General features: G+C 44.6%; 1 protein-coding gene across 4 annotated transcripts in view; it reads right to left on the reverse strand.

Annotated features, from left to right (window-relative positions):
• Window positions 1-21,103, reverse strand: part of LOC117053874 (IQ motif and SEC7 domain-containing protein 3-like) — a 140,800-nt gene that overhangs the window by 41,909 nt on the left and 77,788 nt on the right. For all 4 annotated transcript variants that reach the window (XM_033162181.1, XM_033162180.1, XM_033162182.1 and 1 more), the window contains exon 3: window positions 6,984-7,272. The gene's annotated coding sequence lies outside the window, so the exon portion shown is untranslated. The remainder of the gene's footprint in view (window positions 1-6,983; window positions 7,273-21,103) is intronic.

The following is a 21,103-nucleotide window of genomic DNA, read 5'->3' on the forward strand; positions in this document are numbered from 1 at the left end:
CTAGGTTGCAATCTCTCATGTCCTGATCAAAGTGCAACTTGCTGAGTCACGATGCAGCAACATGTGCTGGAGACTCCACATGGCAGATTACTTATTTACATTTAAGGGCAAAATCGTGACCAATCATTGTCCACTATAACAGACATATGGCATAAGTGCAGCAGATGATATCCGTAAATTAAAATTGTATCTTAGGCTTGTTATGCAGAAACTGAGAGACTCAAGAGATATCAAATACTGGTATCTCTGGGTTGCCAGGAGAGCCATGTTTTAGACATTAAAAAGGGGGGGGTTGCCCAGAATATTGACTGATTTTATACCTACGGCGTTCTGTATTTTTATTTTGTATTTTTGTATTTTTATTTTGTATTTTTGTATTTTTATTTTGTATTTTTTGTATTTTCATTTTGTATTTTTTGTATTTTTATTTTGTATTTTGTATGTTTATTTTGTTTTGTTTTTTGTATGATAATTGCTTTTGTTTCTGATGTTTCTGATCTGTTTTACATTTGTTTTACGGTTCTCTTTTGTAAGCTGTCTTGAAAATCTAGATTATTTGAATAAAAAGAAGAAAACAGCACCCCATATTAAAGCCTTGGCTCACACTAAGCCCTGAGATTCCCATTAGGAAATAAGCACATTTAAATAAAGCATATCCATTTAAAAAAGAAAGATATATAAAATAATATTTGTGCAGTGAAGTGTCTCTCCTGTGGTCCTATTTGCTGCAAATAGCACTGTTGGAGACAAACAGCAGCGCCAGGGTGCAATTTTGCTGAGTAAATAATATGGGACAAAGGGTTAGACTCTCACCATGTACTGCAGTGCTGATGTGGTTCTGAACCCCTATATCCACTTTTGCTAAGGATGAAAGCCTACTTATGAGCCTACTTTTAAGTAATGTGTAGCTCTAAACCCTGAATGTATGGCCTAGTTGTTACACAGCTGAATAAAGTATAACTTGCTATTAAAATGATGAAAATGTCATGGTGGCTGCAATAGTAGGAAGCATCAGCTACATGGCTGACCACTTGAGGTTTCTGATGAATCAACAGCTTCTCTAGGAGTTTGTGTGTAGGGGTGAATAGATGGGAACCACTCAACCTCTCTCATTTGAAATTTTGATATTGAATTGCTAGCCTGAAATAAAAGGAAAATTGATCTCCATTATACTACCCTGCACAAATAGGCTGTCTTAACATGGTGCAGTGACAGTGTGACTAGATTAAATAGGGTGAGTGACCTGTTTCCCATCAGAACATACAGTATTTTGTGCAGAGTGCTATGTCTGCCATCTAGGGCAGGGGGGAACTCACTACATGATGGGCTCAGGAGATGAGAAGCTGGCATCATAGGGGTGACAATCTCCACGGTAGGTGTAACATGTAGACCAGCTGCCAGCAACCCCTTGTGAAGTACTTCTTGGACATCACCTTGGACAAAGGTGTGTCTGAATGCTCCCTTATGTACAAAAAGCTCTAATTGGCTAAAAACTAGCAGACCATTGTTGCCATGTGGGTTTGCTTGGGCTAGGAAGAAGAGAGGTCCAGACTTCTATCATTCCCTTACTCACGTTTCTTTCTGAACAAAAAAGCCCCAAATGTTGTAACCTTTCCTCATAGGGGAGTTTTGTGTGCGCTTTAAGTACTTAAATTAAAATATGCTAATCTGTGGCTCGATTAACCAGGCAGCTTTTAGTTAGACTTGTCTAACCAATTAATTGATTAAACGTTGTAGCCTTAACATTTGGGGGAAGCTGTTTAGAATTCTGTGCCAAAGATCCCCATCACGGACACATGGTTTTCTGGAACTGGGAACTGTGCCAGGCTAAGAAATCCCTGCTGCCTGGAGTGCAGCTCAACATACACACACAATCACAGCTATGGCCAACACTTAAAAAAACAACGTCTTGCTGCACCAATCCCTGTCTACACCTGTCTTCCATTTATGGTGCCCATGAAGCAGATTGCTTCTCCCTGCTGCATGGCAAGGCCAACCTTGACGGGAAGCCTTGATTTGAGGGAAAGGGCCATAGCGAAGTATGTACATACATACATTCATACATCATTTTATTAGCATGCTGCATTTCCACAATTCAAACCAGCTTACAATGTGAACTAATGCAAAACTATAACACAACAAAAGTGGTCATAAACAATAAACAAAACATTAAAAAATATGCAACCAAACTGAACAACTTCCACATAAATCTAAAATAGGTACTTAAAAACAACAGCAACAACACCCCTCCCAACAACAACAACATCAACAACAACAACAACACGCCAAACAGCCCAGTCCATTAACGTTTCCATTTAAAACAGAGGAACTGAAATACTCTGAACTTGGGCTGGACTATACAATTCCACCTCCAGCTTCTTGTTCCCCTGACAAGAATTAAATAAATGGAAGGAGCACAAACTTTTCTAAGCAATGCTCCCTTTCCCCAATATTACATGAAGGTGGCATTGCATTGAAGTCACTGAGGCGGGGGGGGGGCATTGTTTTAATAATGGAGGCAGCCCTAAATGGCTTCACTGAATGCCTAAGCCCTTGCTGCAAAAGTAGCAGGAAATTTCTTTCTATCTGCCTTGCCTGCAGAAAGTCCCAGGTTCAATCCCCAGCATCTGCAGGCAGGACTGGGAGAGGCTCTTACCTGCAACCCTGAAGACCTTCTACCAGTGTAGGGAGTGCTGGTCTCGATGGACCAATGATCTGACCCAGTGTAAGGCAACTTGGATGTTTTCCTGTGTGAGCCACGAGGGTGAAACAGGTTTGAAAGTGGTTTAAGTGCATGACGCAGACATGACAGTGATGGAGAACCTGCTTTATAGGCAGAAGGTCCCAGATTCAAATTCTCAGCACCTCCACGTAGGCCTGGGGATGTTTCCTGTCTGGGAACCCTGGAAATCCACTGCCAGTCTGTGGGGACAATGCTGAGCTTGGTGGCCCAAAGGTCTGGCTCATCATCATTGGGGATATGCGTGCAGGTATTTCTACATCAGCATCTCAGTGCAAAAAAGAAGACTTGTGGAAACTTGTGCAAAATGAAGTTATGCACATGACCTAATGCACAAGAGGTTTGGTACCTGGGTTCAGCAGGTATCTCACCTAACAGGTTGTTAAGACCATGCCATACAATGGGATACCACCTTCTCAGAAACATTGTTAGATACCAAAAGAAGTTCAAGGTTCCGTTGATGACATTTCTGGCCTTAAACAACTTTGGACCAGCAGACCACATCCCCAGGTAAGGACCTAACCAAGATCATCTAAGAGGACGCAGCAGATTTTCACCTACAGAAGTGGGCCTTCTTGGTGATGGCACCCAATCTCTGGAATACCCTCCCTTGGGCAATCCGGGAAGCAGGAATGATCTTTTAAGCTCTTAAAAACACATATCTCTACCCAAGCCTTTCTGGACTTTGACTCTTAATTTTTAATTCTGTTTCACACAGTGTTCAGTTTTATCTGTGCTGGGTTGTTTTTTTTTCAAATAGAGATTTTTATTAAATTAAGTCAGCCTTCAACAACCTGGTAGTGTTGTCCTGATGTTTTGGACTCCCATCAACCTCAACCAACAGTATGCTTGGTGGGGCTGGTGGAAGTTGTAGTCCAAAACATCTGGAAGGCACCAGGTTGATGAAGGCTGCATTAATCGGTAGTTTTCTTTTTTAAAAAATAGAAAAAATAAAATGAATGAAGAAACTATAGCTGGCTTATTTTTCAATAAGCTAGACTGCAGGTGTCATGCACGCTTACCAGAGAGTAAGCTCCACTGAACACAGGGGGACTTCTTTCCATGCACATGATTGTGCTGTTAAATCTCCATTTTTCAGAGGCTGCCTGCTCAGTGGAACAGAGCTCTGCTACTGCTTTAGCTTTCATTCTTGATCACGGACTGTAGATTTAATTTGTTCATCTCTAGAGTCATTAAATACCAATTGTACTGCATTTCCCAGGATTTTTTGTGAGTATTTTTATTTCACCTATATCCTTTTAAAAAAAAGTTCTCCAAGCAATATATTTCCAATTATACTTTGTTGCTTCATTTTGCCTTTCTCAAGGGAGGTGGTGGGAACATTTGAATTTCTCCAGTTTTCAAACTTTTTCTGGGTTAAACTAGTAAGAAAGCAAAAGAAAGGAAATGATTGAATTTTTAAAGTTTGTTTTGTTGGACCAATATGGAAAAAAGTTGCAGTCTCTTCTTCTCAAGAAAAAAATTCAGGGCTAATTCCTGACATCTAGGTTTCAACTTGGGTCAAGGTGACACCCCCACATCTAAAATGTGAGCATTGCCCTGCCCTTCTTAAGGAAGCTGCTTCCATTTGAATTCCAAGGGGGAATTTTGGTTTTTTGCGGGTGCTAGATACGTAGTTACTGGTGTCATCAGCTTTGGGTCAAATTTTTGGATGTGAAGGTATTTTTTTTTACTATTGGTGAGCTTTACACTTCCTTAAATGTAGAGAATGCCATCTTGTCCTTTGCTTCAAGGCGGCACAGTATCTTGAGTTGGCCCTTGTTCTAGCCAGTTAGAATTTTTATCTCTACATCTCTATTTCCATTGCAGTTATCTGCAGGAGGCATAGAAATGCAAATTACAGGGGGTTGGGCTAGAAGACCCTCAGGGTCCCTCCCAGCTATATACAAACCTTTCTGTTAAGCTGAGACTGGCTGGCGGTGAAGGAGATTCCTCTCTTCTCCTCTGAGCCAGTAGGCCAGCCAACGCTCAAGCAATCATGGAGATACCATTCCCCACTTAAGCTCAGCCTCCCCTTTGGCTACTCGCCCTTTAGCTACTGTCAGGGGCTCTTATTCACACAGATGGGGCATTATAGCTCCACTCAGCTGGTGACAGGAGGGAATGGGGATGCTAAGATAAGAGGGTGTATCTGATGGCAGCTGTGTAGCCCAGAACAGATAAAATGCAAACAAACCGTCAGTCACTGGAGCAATGCAACTGCATGTGCAGTCCCCTCTTTACCCCCTTTGTTAGGAAATTCAACATCTTTCAGGGGAGTGCTTTTAAAAGAAATCTCCTTTCACACACTTCTCCCAGATATGCAAAAACACGCTGTATGTGGGTAATGCTGCTTTGGTTATAAAAGGTGAATGAATGGCGCCATTTTGCTTCCAAACAAGTTGGCAAAGAGCTACTGGTTTTTCTCTTAGACGTACCAATTAGCCAGTCAGGATTTTCTGGCACAACCAGCAAGCCTTCAGGCAACGAATACAGTAAACTAGTACTAGCCAGTAAACTTTGGATTCTGCCATGTTCTATCCTATTCTATAAGATTCTGCTAGGTTTGACCCCAACCTGCCTGGTTCCTCAATATGCTGCTCTGACCCATTGGTTCTGCTACTGGTCAGACTCTGTAGGATGTGGAACTTCTACCTCCTGACCAGGATTTCTTAAAAGATTAAAAGCTGGAACTCCCAATTCAGTCTTGCATCTTTGGAACTTTGGCATGACACCAATGCAAAACTGAAAAATCATTTTCCCAGTATACAGCTGGATGCACATTGTGGACTCCTCTCTCGGCATTAGCCCTCAGCCATCTCCAACTTTGTGCCCTACAGATGTCTTGGACTACAACCCCCATCCCATAATGCTGGCTAGGGCTGATGGGAATTATAGTTCAAAAACACCTGGAGGGCACCAGGTTGAAGAAGGCTGTAGTACAGGTTTCAGTGTAGAAGTTTGGAAATGTAATGAACTTGGACTCTGGATGAAGAAATGGATGCTCGGAAGGAGCCAAAACATTTATCTGGGTGAACAACAACAGTGACGATGAAGAAGTAAACACAACAATCCTCGGTGCATCAATTCAGTCCGTTGGGACTTGCTCCCAGCCAGGTAGATGTGTGGTAGATGCAGCCAAAAACATGTATAAATGCACAATGAGATCAGAAGCTAGGCCTGGCACCCAGAAATGCAGTGAAGAACCAGCTCCTGATGCATCTCAGCTGCATCATTTTCCCTGCATGGAGGTGCAATAACTGGACACGGTTCAGCCCCTTGCATTTTGTCAACCCATCTATGCTGCTGCTAAAGGCACAGGAAGGAGCCTAATCAACTCTTTTTTTAAAGACCAACATGCAAAACAAATCTAGGAACTCATCTGCAGTGCAGTTGTGATATTTTGTTGATTAACAATCAGGTGTCAGGTCCCTGCTAGACCCAGGCACATAACACAGTGATCTAACAAACGCCAGCCAGACCTATGTGTTTTCTTTTCCCTGGGGGTTGAACCCCCCTGTGACAACTGCAGTGTATACAGCAGACCACGCATGGCTGACTTAAAAAAGTGGGGAGCAGTGACGAATTTACAGTGCACTTCTTCTTCTGCTCCAGACACCTTTCACTGTGGGGGACAAAGTAAGGTATGCAAAGCCTCAATCCTTGATCTATCTGTCAGACGAGTAAGAGGACCAGTTTTGAATTGTGGGGTGCAGCTTGTATAGCACTGCTTTGTGAAGGGTCTGTGGGATGAATGATGCATCCCTGGGTACCGTGAGCCAAAAGTAACAGGCACTGAGAGCTGGTCTATGTGTTGGTTTCGTGACAGAAATCTGTGCCCTTAAGGCAAATTCCTTGTCCTCTGGCTGAACTGTGCAGAAATCCTGTATCAGGAACATTGAATAGCAACGTGGAAAGTCAGCCTATTTTCCCATCTAGCAGCAGCTTTCCAGAATCTCAGGCAGAGAGAAAATGGTGGGTGGGTGGCTGTCTTTCACAATGTCTGCTACCTGCTCCTTTTAAATGGAAATGCCAGGAATTCCCTGCATTCAGCACGTGTGCTCTGCCTCTGAGTCATGGTCATTTCCCATATCTGTTATGCCCATTCCCCCCACAACCCACATCAATGGCAGTGGTCTGTGGGGCAGTGGTGATGCACATGGAAACTAAGCTAGAGAGTGGATCAATGGCCCCCAGCCCGCCCCAGCCCCATCTCCCATGGCATGAGGAGAAGCTGGTGTACCTGTTTATTCTTTAAGTCAAGGGAGAGCTCATAATCGGAAGTGGCGGCATGGGAACATGTGGCTGCCCCTTTGCTGCGCTGGCCTCTCACGGGAGAACCCGTGTGGTGGAGGCTGGCCTTCTGCACCAAAAGGGAGCACCCCGCAGCCTGATCCGCCTGCTCTTCCTGCAGCTCCGCATGCCGGGCTTTTAACTTCAAGGTGTCGGACCTGCCTTCCTGTCTGCTGGCCTCCTTCGGGTCCTCCGCGTCACACCCGGGTTTCTTGCTGGCTGAACCGCAGGGATCGTCACTGTGAACAAAACGCAACGTTTCTCTTTTGTTTATTTGGTTTTTTGTTTTTTGTTTGTTTGTTTGTTTGCATCCCCTTTTCATGTTCTTTCCCTAGCCTTCAGTAGCTAATCGGCTTTGCAAACAGCCGCAGAGCATTGTTGCTGTGGTAGGGCAGAAGCACGGAAGCTCCTGGGGGCGGGTTTAAAAAGCTGGCGCTGAGTAGGCCCTTGCACTACTACGAGGAGCGTGGAAAACACCGCTCTTTTCTCTCTTCTGCTGTGTTACACACCAAGGCCGTTCCAGGCAGTATAGAGTGAGGGGAGGCCTACACCATCACAATGTATGGTAACCCACTGGGGTCATGTATTCCCCCATCTAATTGCTGCTTCCCTGGGATTGCAAAAATGGGAGCCTTGTTGAGCTCCTGAGAGGCCGAAACGCTTAGCAGGTGGCCTGCATTGGGTGTGTTCATGAGGCAGATATAGGCCAATCCTTTTCAACTGAGGCATAAAAACAAAAATGTCTGTATTCAACTTATACGTTACAGGGTATGCCTCAGGTATGTGCAGTGTAACAGCCAAACTGTGAGATGAAAGAGCCCTGACCAAATCAGAGCCATACAACTCTCTGGTGCTGTAAGCACCCTTATATAACGTGTGACCTAAGGGAGAAGGACTTTATCACTATGTAATGATAACAGCGTGAACGGAATATTTTGTGTGTCTAACTCTCGAAATGTGTGGTGTTGTGTAAGACTTACAGATCTGTGTGTTTTTCATTTAGGTAGAGTATGAGGTAATGTATTTGTTCTTTTTGGTGCTTGTTTTATATTTGTACTCTATATTTTATATTTGTAAAGCTATATGTACAAGTTTTTTAAAGTGGTAAGGGGGTAGATGTGTGGTGAAAGCAATTTGACAGATCAACAGAAAAAGAAAACCACCACTGTTAAAATTACTGCAGAACTTACTGCCCATCAGGGGGAAATAGCCGAATTATTATAAGTTGCTGGTTCCCTATTTATTGCATGAAGCCCTAGCCTGTGAATGTTTACTCAGAAGTAAGGCCCATTGTCTTCATTGAGACCCCCAGAAAAATGTGTGTTTTCTTTCCCTGCAGACCTATGGAGCTGAGATCCTGAATTCACATTTAGACTCTTCCCATCCTCAGGCACGAAACAAAAACAGAACAGAAATTATATCACTAACAGTAACACACAGTCAATGATCCAACAGACACTTGCACACACAAAAAGAAATTCAGTGTGCACTGATCTAAGGGCCCACCCTATAATTTTCACTAACACACTGACTTCTGAAACACATAAGAACCAAAATCTTCCTTTTAACTTTACACAGTTGAAGAAGTGGTTAGTGGTTTGGCAAGAGAAGAATAGTTGCTACCATGAAAATGAAAGGGGGCAGAAACTGGTACAAGGGTGCATTTTGACGGGCACTCTTTGGAATATCAAACTTTAAAACCTCCTTTGTCTCACATTAGTTGTAAGCCCAAACACTTCCTACTAACTTGCTCCCAACTTCCTGCTGATTTGCAGAGCATGCTCCAAACTTCGCCCACATTTTCAGTGAATCCATAATACAAATTTTTGTGACATTACAATAATTTCCATGGCAACACACTGTGATGTCATGAAGACAAGAATATTAATGCATTGCAGGATTATGCAAGGACAGCTCTCCCAGGGAGAGAAAGAAAAAGAAAGCTTTTACTAATTCTCATTTCCATAGCAGCAAGATGAAGATGGAGCCGAAACAAGCAAAGGAGCTTTAGCACTAGGGGAGAAATACATGCAACAGCCCACATTACACTGGCTTTGCTAAGGATCAACATCCCCTGAGAGACACATTGCACCGTTCCCTGGCCCTTACTCAGATAACCAGGAGAGGAGGAAGAAAGGAATATTGTAGGTGCAGAAAGGGATGATCAAGGCATGGGCACGACTCCCCTACAAGGAAAGGTTAGACTGGGTTGGTTGTTGTTGTGTGTTTTTTTTTTTTAATTTAGAAAAACAAGAGAGTAAGGGAGATAAAATAGCAATCATAGGTTATAAAATTATGCATAGACAGAGGGGAGTTTTTCTTCCTCTCTCATGAACACTAGAAGGTCAGGTCATCTAATGAAACTGAATGCTGGAAGGTTCAGGACAGATTAAAGAAAGTACTTGTACAGTGCATAGTTAAATACAGAATTCACCTACACAGGACATGTGATGGCTTTAGAACAAGGTTAGACAAATTCATGGAGCATAAGGCTATTGATAGCTACTAGTCATTACAGCTATATGCTGCCTCCAGTATCAAAGACAGCTTGCCTCTTACACTAGAGATCAGTTGCTAGGGTTCATGAGTGGGAGAGTTCCACTGCCCCTTTATGGGCTTCCTGTAAGCACCGGGCTGATTAGTGCGTGAGACAGGATCCAGGACTCGGCGCTAGCGTTTGGTCTGATCCAGCAGAGGCCTTTTAATATTATTATGTGCCTTTAATAGTTACATGGGAAAGCGAATTTTGGCAGATGAAGCTTGTCATTCGGAGAATGAAAAAGAAGTTGTGCCTGTTGGAATTCCTTCTTTAATACAGCCAATGGCATCTCAGGCGGCCCTGTGCCCCTTTGGCTCTGGTCACCCTAAGCCAGGCCAGCACAACCTTTAAAGGGATACCAGGTCTTTAGGCTTTCACCCTGTGAGGTTCCTTCTGAGGCAAAAGTAGCAGCAGGCCCCTGAACTAGTCTAGTACTCCAGCACGCTGAATTGCTTCTAAAAGTGCAGGTGTTCTAGGCTAGCTGTCTTGCGGCCTGCCTGTGCTAACTATTGCACATGTAAGTTGTGCATGAAGAACCAAGCAGTTCTATAAATAAGCAGTGCACAGAAGCAGTTCATTGTTCTGATCACATTGCTGCTAACTTGCTTGAAGGAGAAGCTGGTAGAGAACGGGGAATAACTTTTAAAATGGTCCCTGCGTGTTGCATAATGTCCTTCCTTTCCCCTTTTTCTTTCTGATCTTTTATTTTTAGATTGTTAAGACTGCATTCAAAAATGAATACAGGAGAATTTAAAAAAAATAAAAACCACCTCACTCATTATTCAGAACAATGGATGTAAGACAACAATTTCCATTGTAATCTGTGTTCATCCATTTCAATATGAAGCCACTGGGAGAGATCATCAGGGGGTTTGGGCTGGGTGTTCATCAGTATGCGGATGATACAGATTGAGATTGAATCCTGACAAGACAGAGGTACTGTTTTGGGGGGCAGGTGGGTATGGAAGACTCCCTGGTCCTGAATGGGGTAACTGTGCCCTTGAAGGACCAGGTGCGCAGCCTAGGAGTCATTTTAGACTCACAGCTGCCCATGGAGGAGCAGGTCAATTCTGTGTCCAGGGCAGCTATCTACCAGCTCTATCTGGTATGCAGGCTGAGACCCTACCTGCCTGCAGACTGTCTTGCCAGAGTGGTGCATGCTCTAGTTATCTCCCGCTTGGACTACTACAATGCACTCTATGTGGGGCTACCTTTAAAGGTGGCCCGGAAACTGCAACTAATCCAGAATGCGGCAGCTAGACTCATGACTGGGTGTGGCCACCAAGACCACCTAACACAAGTCCTGAAAGACCTACATTGGCTCCCAGTATGTTTCCGAGCACAATTCAAAATGTTGGTGCCGACCTTTAAAGCCCTAAACGGCCTCGGACCAGTATACCTGAAGGAGCGTCTCCACCCCCATCGTTCTGCCCGGAGACTGAGGTCCAGCGCCGAGGGCCTTCTGGCGGTTCCCTCACTGCGAGAAGTGAGGTTACAGGGAACCAGGCAGAGGGCCTTCTCAGTGTTGGCTCCCGCCCTGTGGAACGCCCTACCACCAGATGTCAAGGAAATAAACAAGTACCTGACTTTTAGAAAACATCTGAAGGCAGCCCTGTTTAGGAAAGTGTTTAATGTTTGAAGTTTTATTCTGTTTAATATTCTGTTGGAAGTAACCCAGAGTGGCTGGGGAAACCCAGCCAGATGGGCGGGCTATAAAGAATATATTATTGTTATTGTTACAGTCATACCCCGGTTTGTGCACCCTCCGTGTTGCGTACGTTCGGGTTGCGTACTCCGCTAACCTGGAAGTGCAACACGGAGTGCGGACGCTTCTGCGCATGTCCGTGCGTTCTGCGCATGCGCAGAAGCGTTCTGCACAGTTTGTGCATGCGCGAAAGCGCCGCCTGGGTTGCACACTGTTTGGGGTGCGAATGGCACCCCGGAACGAATTGAGTGTGCAACCTGAGGTACCACTGTATTTCCATTCCACTGCAATTAGTATCTGCCAAGGACTGTGTTATTTGTCTTGCTGCCTGGTATCTAATGTAAGTTGCATGACTTATGTAACTATTCACATAACTTACGTAACTTGCAATCATTTCCATGTAAAGGAAATATCAAAACAATGTTAAAAAGACGTAATTAAATGCCTATCAGCTGAAAAAAGCAACAGTAACATGTGAGCGAACACTAGTCCTATTCGCTTGACTGATTTCTATTCCTCATCACAGACAAACATGTGAACTGCATAAATTTCCGCTTCCTTCACAGTTTTCATCAGAATTCTCAGAGATCCCTATTTAAAGCAAAATTTCAGTTGTTCCTCCCCCACCTCATGCAAAAATAGGGGAAAGCGGGCGGGGGGGGGGGTATTCCCCACCCCTCCATTTTTCCTGGGATTTTTATTTATTTTATTCAGAACTTTTGATTAATGGCTTATCAACAAAGCCCACTGGGCCATTCACACCAAGCTTAAAAAGTTAAAGTAACTAAAACTATTAAAGCATTAAAGGAGAAACATGAGCAACTTTAAAAACTGCTTGATTTCCAGCCTAAAAAACAGCACAAGCAACGTAATGTAACAGAATTTAAAATCCTGCAGAAACTTTCTGTTCCAACGGCAAAAGGCCTTTCACTCAGTGATAGAGCACATGCCTCAGGTTCAATCCTCAGCATCTCCAGGTAGCGCTGAGAAGGGATCTGCCTTGGAACTCTGGAAAGCTGCTGCCAGTCAGTGTTGACATTACTAAGCTAGATGGGCCAGTGGTCTGATTTGGAATGAGGGAGATTCTTATGTTTAAAAAAAAACAACCAAATGGTCCTTGAACTTTCTCTCTACCAAAGGGTTCGTATTGCTGGGCAATATTGCTGGCCCAACCCATGCATCAGATTTTTGACTTTTTGACTTTTAAGAGTTGGAAACCTTATAACATTGTTGGATCCCACTGCATGTCATCACCAAGACTGTCTTCTTGAGTCTCAGACACGAGGGCATGATTTGTGACCCAGGAAGTTCACCACCTAGATACATCAGGGATGACTGTCCTGCAAGGTACCTTCAGACTGAAAAGCAGGTTAGAAATGTAATAATAAATGATGATAAGTTCGACGATATGCTTGGCAATCTCTCTATTTCTGCAGTTTCAAAAAGGCAGCAGAAACAATATTTACTGAACCACCATACATGGCTGCATACATGGGTTTGGCTGCCCAAGTTGTACAGAAGTATCAAATTCCAGGTAGGTAGCCGTGTTGGTCTGCCATAGTCAAAACAAAATAAAAAATTCCTTCCAGTAGCACCTTAGAGACAAACTAGATTGTAGAGGGTTCTTGATTTAAGACCCTTAGGTATAATGTCCAGGTCCTTGCATTTAGTCAGAAAGAAGATGTCGGTCTGTACATACCAAGAACAAACTTAGTTGGTCTCTAAGGTGCTAATGGAAGGAATTTTTTGTTTTATTTTGTTTTGGAAGTATCAAAGCAACTTCAAGCCCCCAGTACGTGTCCCCACTATGTCTTAAGTTTCCTGGCTTAGCCATTACAGAGGGAGGGAGGAGATGGGGGGGGCAAACCCTGTAACAACACAGAAAGGGAAAGCTATTCCACAAGTTGTGGGTCCCCAGAAACCCTTCCCACCTTTCCTGTTCTCTCCCAGGCCATGAGCTCAAAGCCAAATAGCAATGTTAGTCTGGCCTCTAGCGCCTTTAACACTTGGACAACATTCAGAAATTCAGCAGGTGGTGCTTTTTCCTGACAGGAGGGATGCTGATGAGGGAAGTTTCACTTGTTCAGCTTCTGCTTGTCCTCCAGCTTTGAAAGTCAATGATACCCTACCAGAAAAACTTGGCAAATTTATCTAAATTATTTTTATTAGAGAAGATGCGGGAAGTTCTGCAGTAAACTAAGCTCCTTAAACAGCCTCTGTCCTGAGAACAGAAGATGGGATCTGAAGGAGGGGGGAAACATTTCCTGCTTGCTCCCTAGGAGAATCGGAGTTCCAACCCCACAGTTTCTTTTCTGACAAAGGCAAAGAGAAAGTAGAGAGGTAGCACCAGAGGAGTCCAGCTCTCTTTTGAGTAGAGTCTGGAGTGCACAAACAGATTTCAGTAAATTGTAAGTCTAGCTATGACCCAATTCTCCAGTGCATCACCTGTTTAACCTTTAAACCACAGAGATTTCCACTGTACTCCAGTTTTATAAAGCAAATTCTGCCTCCCACCCTGTCACTGCCACTTATACAGCCCTACTGCTACCTATTTGGGGCTTCTATTTATTATTATGGTTGATATAGTACAGACATGGGGGTGCCAGAAGGTCACATTTCTTCTTGGCTACCCCTATAGCAGGCCATTTGCCAGCAGTGGATGTGGTCAAAACAAGACTGAGCAAAGTGGATATGGGCAACCCACATTCTCTTCCCACCAGCACCATCATACATGCATGCATTAGCACACACAAATACTGCTTTTCAGAATTAAATCTAGACCATATTCTAGAGCAGGCCCTTGAACCTTGCTCCTACAGCTAAAAATTCATTGTTTCACTCCAGGATCTGAAATAAAATGGTACCCCTTGCAAGCCTCTTCAGCTCTCTTGGGCTATAGTGGCTGTTGGTAGGAAGGAGTTCAAAACAGACAGAAGCAGACTCAAATGTATATGTTCTCTCATTAGGAGGACCTAGGTTCTGTCTTTGAGGCATATGAAAGCGTGCAATTTCCCATGTTAAGCAACCTCAGTTTGATGTGCCCTTTAACAAACAGCAGGCCCTCCCATTCCAATTTCAAAGCCGTTTGTGCATGTCCGGCAAGGGATTTTGCAAGGGTCACAACTCGGTCAGAGCGAAACCAAACAGAGCCGCAACACTGCGAGGCATTTTGCAGTGCAAGTTATTTCCGTGCTAAATTTAAAATTCCTAATCCCCTACTGTTTCAAGCTGCCTGTATGGTCAGAGAATGGTTGCAAAGTGTATTTTTAGAACAGGAATTTTAACGAGAGTTTCCCTTGCCTTTGTGTGTTGTATAAAGGAAAGAATGTCAGACCCATTTTTATTCAGAATTTTCTAAAAGCCACACATGCAAAACAGAAAAAAACCCAACCCTTTCTTATCCTCAGGCAAGACACAAATTCATGACATGTCAGCTTAGTACATAAAAGGGGCCAGAGCTCAGTAGCTCAGTGTATGCTTTGCATGCAGAAGATCCCAAGCCACGGAGTGAATCAATTTGGTGTTTTCTTAAGGGCTGCGCACTCATTCGCCCTCGACATGCACACTGTATGCACAGAGAAAGCGCAGTCCACCTCCTAGCCCCAGTACTAGCATCCGTGTGCTATCTGGTCCTGCCCTCCAACATCTGGGAGGGGAGCCTACAGCTCTACATTATTTTTCTACGAAAAAAAAAATCTAGAAAAAAAGGTGCTAGAACTCGCCATGAATGCCTCTCTTGTTCTCTTATAATGGCAATGGTGCCCACCTGTGAGGTGATGGAGCCAGGGGTGCCAACTTGAATAAAAGATGATATAATAAATAACTATAATAAAAAATATAACAAAACATAATCATATGTTGCGGTGCACACACACCATTTGAATGGCAATGCCCAACAACTTGGGGGAGCCAGCCCCCTCAAATATTTTATTGGGGAGGCTGAAGGGACCTTGGCTCCTATGGCCAGAAGTGAGTTTCAGTGAGTTCTGGCTGGGGGGGGGGCTGGTCACAAGCACGGGAAACTTCCAGCCCAGCTGCCCCAAAGTGGCCCACTAGGCCTCACATCTGGCCCTCAATTCCCTCCAGGCCATACCCCATACACCCTGAGTGTTTTCACTGAAACATAACTCTGATTGGGCCTCTTGCTTGTCTGGAGAGAGAAAAGAAAGGGGAGCGTGAGAGTGTGCAGAAACTAACTACTGTAGCCCATACCACAAAGGTAAAATGTGCATTTATTTGCTCTGCCCACTTTTGTCTTTGGCTCCGCCCCTCAGTGGCATGTGACCTTTGGAAAGTTGCCTGGGAGAGAATTTGGCCCTTGAATTGGAAAGGGCCCTTCTCCTTATTGCTCTCTCATATCATCTAGGCTTTGGGGAGGAGACTTATCTTTTGCTACTACGGTAACTTTGCAAGCCAAAGGGTCCTCCCCCCTTTTTTGTGAAAACTATTTACAGTGGTGCGTCGCAAGACGAAATTAATTCGTTCTGCAAGACTTTTCGTCTTGCAGAAATTTCATCTTGCGAGGCACCGTTTCCCATAGGAACGCATTAAAATTTAATTAATGCGTTCCTATGGGGGGGAAAGTCCGGGGGCGCCGGTCGGAAGGGGCGCCGGCCGATCGCGCCCGCCATCTTGGGTGGACTGCGCATGTACGGACATGCGCAGTCCACCCAAGATGGCGGGCACGATCAGCCGGCACCCCTTCCGACCGGCACCGGAGCCGCGCCACGTTTTAAGGCTGCAGCGAGCGAACAGCAGCGCTGCTGTTCGCTCGCTGCAGCTTTAAAACGTGGCGCAGCGCGGCTCCGGTCGGAAGGGGTACCGGCCGATCGCGTCCGCCATCTTGGGTGGGCGGGCGCAATCGACTGGCACCCCTTCCGACCGGCACCGGACCGTGCCGCGTCGCGTTTTAAGGCTGCAGCGGGCGAACAGCAGCACTGCTGTTCGCCCCCTGCAGCTTTAAAACGCGGCGTGGCGCCATAGCTGTAAAGTCTTAACATTTTATCGCGCCCACCATCTTGGGTCGACTGCACATGTCCACCCAAGATGGCGGACGCGATTGGCCGGCACCCCTTCCGACCGGCACCGGACCGCGCCGCGTTTTAACGCTGCAGCAGGCAAACAGCAGCACTGCTGTTCACTCGCTGCAGCTTTAAAACGCGGCGCGGCGCGGTCTGGTGCCGGCTTACAGTGGTACTGCGCAAGACGAATTCGTCTGGCGAAGCACGGCCATAGATGAATTCATCTCGCGAGTCAACTAAAAACTCGCAAAACCCTTTCGTTTTGCGAGTTTTTCCTTGTGTGAGGCATTTGTCTTGCGGGGTACCACTGTATTACACTTTTCCTCCCAGCAGTTCAAGGTGACATAATTGATTCTCTCACACACCCATTTAATCCTCGAGCCATGAAAGGGGTTCCTTCAGAACAGGCAACAGGTATTTAGATTAGGGCTGTGTCAATTTTTCTCTAGCTTCAAGATTCTCTTTAAAAGTGAATCACTGAAATACCAAGTAATTGTTATTATCATGAATGATTACTAATAGCCATAAATAATTGCAGACTCCCTCCAGATTCAGACACATTCGAGGGTAATTTTTCAAGGAAGAAATTGTTTTTGCCAGTGTTTATCAGTTAAGAGAGAGAGAGCTATCTCCATTAGATTAAAAATATGGCCTACAGTGAGATGTTGCGGCTGAAATATTTATTTCAAAGAAGTTTATTCATCAACAGCTCCGTGGAAAAAGCAAGACAATGAATTGGCTGAAAGCGTTGAATCAATTGGCAGCGCCATTAAAAACCCACAGCACCTATTTAACAAACAGAGAACATTTATTCAAATACAAAATTGTTACCTCGTTTAAAATAAATTTAATTAGGCAGCATCATTTACACATTGTCAAAAAAAAGTCGTTAGGGTTTATATGAAACAGATGTAGACAATTTGGTGTTGGGAACGCAATAGTGACTTTTTAATATTATTTTGCTGATATCATTCCAAATTTATAAGAGCCCTGCCGGATCAGACCAACAGCTCATTGACTCTGCATTTGAATAGTGGGCAAGCCAGATGTTTCTCTTCCCGTACCCACCCCATCCCCAGCAGAAACAATGCTTCTAGTAAGAGAGGTGCCATTTCAGAGCTGAACTCGTCATGATGTGAAATGCTATTTGTGTTTAGTGTGCATGTTTTTTAGAAACGCAAGTAGTGACTTGAGGGGGCAGGGGGCTGATAATATGGAATCACAGCAGGCAAGGAAAGAGAGGCAATAAACCTCATCACAGTTCTGATTAAAATCACATCTCCAGAGATGCTGTTTGCATTCAGAGGAAAGTTCCCATTGGCCTGGATCACACATAACATTTATGGTCCAACAGCTGAACTATAATTTGTTTTTCTGCCGACAAACCATTATCTGAAGTCATGGTTTGTTGTTGGCTCCTGAATTTTGGTTTGTTTTAACTGTGGCTTGGAATCGTGTGTACCCAGCACCCTTACTTTACCATGGTTTGTTTTACCACCTCTTCCCAGAAGCTCACCAAACTCCGAAGGAATGAGATGAGTGCAAATGCAGCAACGCAAAACAAACTTTGAAGGAACAAGCCATAGTTTGTTAGATCATCTGTTTGTTTGTTTGTTTGTTTGTTTTGAAAATGTGCATATTAAATGAATATACACATTTAACATCACATTGAGGTTGACACTAAGTTATCGTGATTAGTAGCCTATGAAAAAAATCTATCCTCCATTGATTTGTCTAATCCCCCCTTAAACCATCTGAGCAAGTAGCCATCACCACAACTTGTAGCAGCAATAGTTATGTGTTGTGTGAGTTCTTTTGCCTCTCCTGAATTTATTGCTCCTCAATTTCATTGTTTGATCCATAGTAGTTCTGGTACAATGGTGAGAGGAGGAAAAGTTTCTCTCCATCTGCTCTGTCCACACCACTCATAATCTTACAAACATCGTGTTTCCCCTAAGTTATCTTCTGCCCTCATAGTAAAGGCGTGGCAGTCACTTTATCATTTCCATTGTTTCTGCATTTTAGGCACCAATGTTCATTTGCCCCATCTGTTTCTTATTCTTTGAACAGTTACCAATCCAGAAGAGGGCCTGCCTTCTTGACCTCATATCTACCCACCTGGTCTTACTTTAAAAACTGAAGACGCAAAAAGCGGCCATCAAGGTTGCTCATGAAAATATTTTAATAAAAATATCTTTAAAACCAAGAACTCCAGAAAGCTTCAGCCACAGGCTTTTGCTGACTCTCTTGTTGGAACCGAGAACTCCAGTCAGAAGTATTGTGTATTTCTTAATCTGGGATGCAAAAGGTGGATCACAAGTCCCTGATTTTGTAGCTTTCCCTCCAAATCGCTTCAAATAAAGCTTGGTTCAAATGTTGGTGTGGAGTGACTGTTGCATAATAAATGTTTTAAAACTTCCTGCTTTCATCTGTTGGGTGCATTCCATGCTTTCTCTGCAATTGTCAGCAGCTAATTTTCAGTGAGGGTGCATTGGAATGTTCCAGTGCCAGCAACTACCTTCCATAGAGGTCAGTGGATATTTAAATACATGGATGTGCAAATTTATGCAAACATTTTATGCTCAGGCTTGGCTTTAGCACCTGGCAATTGGCAGGGCCCACTGGCACTTACACCTGCCCCGGACTCTTGGCTGCAGGCTTGGCTAGCAGCAGCACACAGTTATTCAATTCCCATCAGCTCTCCATTCTCCATTCAGTGGGGACAGCACTGAGCTAGATGGACCCATGGTCTGAGTCGGTGTAAGACAGCTTCCTATGTTCATATTTTAAGTTTCCATTATGCCCACAATGTAAGGTAGCTCTAGAGCATTTCTAGAAATTATAATGGCTGCCTACCTGCCACTGCCACCACCAGGATCCACAAAAAAGGGTGGGGTCTATCAGAGTGCACTCTGCTGAGGATCTCCTTAATATCTGGAGCCACCCTGTTTTGGAGTGCATTGTTTAGGCCAGGGGTCCCCAAACTAAGGCCTGGGGGCCGGATGTGGCCCAATCGCCTTCTAAATCTGGCCCGTGGACGGTCCGGGAACCAGCATGTTTTTACATGAGTAGAGCGTGTCCTTTTATTTAAAATGCATCTCTGGGTTATTTGTGGGGCATAGGAATTCGTTCATCCCCCCCCCCCAAAAAATATAGTCCGGCCCTCCCCCATGGTCTGAGGGACAGTAGACCGGCCCCCCACTGAAAAAGTTTGCTGACCCCTGCCACTAGCAGCAGGCCTTCACACATTTTGCCTATAGTGTTTTGACCACCTCACAGAGCAAAACAAGGGAAACAGGTTGGCACTTGAGGAATCCTAGAAGGCCCAGTTCCTGCAGCTCCAGTATTTGATCTCCTCTGCCAGCCAACTCAACTTCTGCTTTGCGCTCAGGACAAAGGAAGTTGAAATGCAGCAGAACGGAGTGATTCACGACTCTGTTGCCACTGCCCTGCAATTCCCTATGTGGAGATTGTACCTCCCCATTGACTTCCTAGTGACCTCCAGATTGGCACTTGATCATAAATTCCCATGCTGCCATGTTGCCATGCTATCTTGCAGTTGTGGAAATGCCAGCCCCCCACAAGGTCTGAGGGACAGTGGACAGACCCCCTGCTGAAAAAGTTTACTGACCCCTGGTTTAGGCAAATCACCGAATTCATTGCTTATCAGTACAGAACATGGATGCTTTCAGTGCAGAATTGAACTCTCTTTTCAGAATGGTGTACATACCAGCCTGTCAATTAATAATAATAATAATAATAATAATAATAATAGTTTATTTCTTTTACCCTGCCCAACTGACTGGGATGCCCCAGTGACTCTGGGCGGCTTCCAACAAAACTACAGGGGAAAACAACGACCACAACAACAAACATTAAAAGGTTCCCAAAACAGGGCTGCCTTCAGATGTCTACAAAAAAATTCTATAGTCTCTTTGACATCTGCTGGAAGGGCATTCCACAGGGCAGGTGCAACTACCAAAAAGGCCTTCTGCCTGCTTTCCTGTAGTTTCACTTCTCACAGGGAGGGAACTGAACGATGGGGGTGGAGATGCTCCTTCAGGTATACAGGGCTGAGGCCGTTTAGGGCTTTAAAGGGCAACAACAGTGTTACGTAGTCCTGGTGGCCACTCCCAGTCACCAGTCTAGGAGCCGCATTCAGGATTTATCGTAGTTTCTGAGTCAACTTCAAAGGTAGCCCCAAGTAGAGCGCATGGCAGTAGTCCAAGCAGGAGATAACCAGAGCATGTATCACTCTGGCGAGACAGTGTCCAGGAAGGTAGGGTCTCAGCCGGCGTACCAGATGGAGTTGGCAGACAGCCGCCCTGGACACAGAGTTGTCCTGCGTCTCGATGGACAGCTGTTGTTGGAATCGGGATGCTTATCTTGCATGGTATCTAGACACACACACACCAATGAGGTTTGAAAGCACCAGGGGCAACACAGAGGGAGTGGATGGAAAGAAGAGTGTTTCCTTCACTGCAAAGTTTAATTACGTTCCCTTTAACCCTAGACTCCTCTTGCCTTTGCATTATTTGGTAAACATGACCTTTTAGAGATGGAAGAAACAGATGGCAGCCTGAATTAGTGTTAACCGCCTGCTCGGCGCCCTGGGAAAGAAAAACTTGGCCTCTCAGCAGCAGTCTTTCTGCCACTTCGACTCATCTCTCTCAGCTTCTCGTCCCCGAGGCAGACCTGAACATCACCAATTTTGCTGACAAAAGCCTGCTGGCGCAGCCGAGCATAAAAAAGAATCCCACAGTTACAATGAGCTGAGCTGAGGGTTGTGAGGCAGCAAGGCCTGA

Source organism: Lacerta agilis, chromosome 10 (assembly GCF_009819535.1).
Source record: "Lacerta agilis isolate rLacAgi1 chromosome 10, rLacAgi1.pri, whole genome shotgun sequence".
Classification (NCBI taxonomy): Eukaryota; Metazoa; Chordata; class Lepidosauria; order Squamata; family Lacertidae; genus Lacerta; species Lacerta agilis.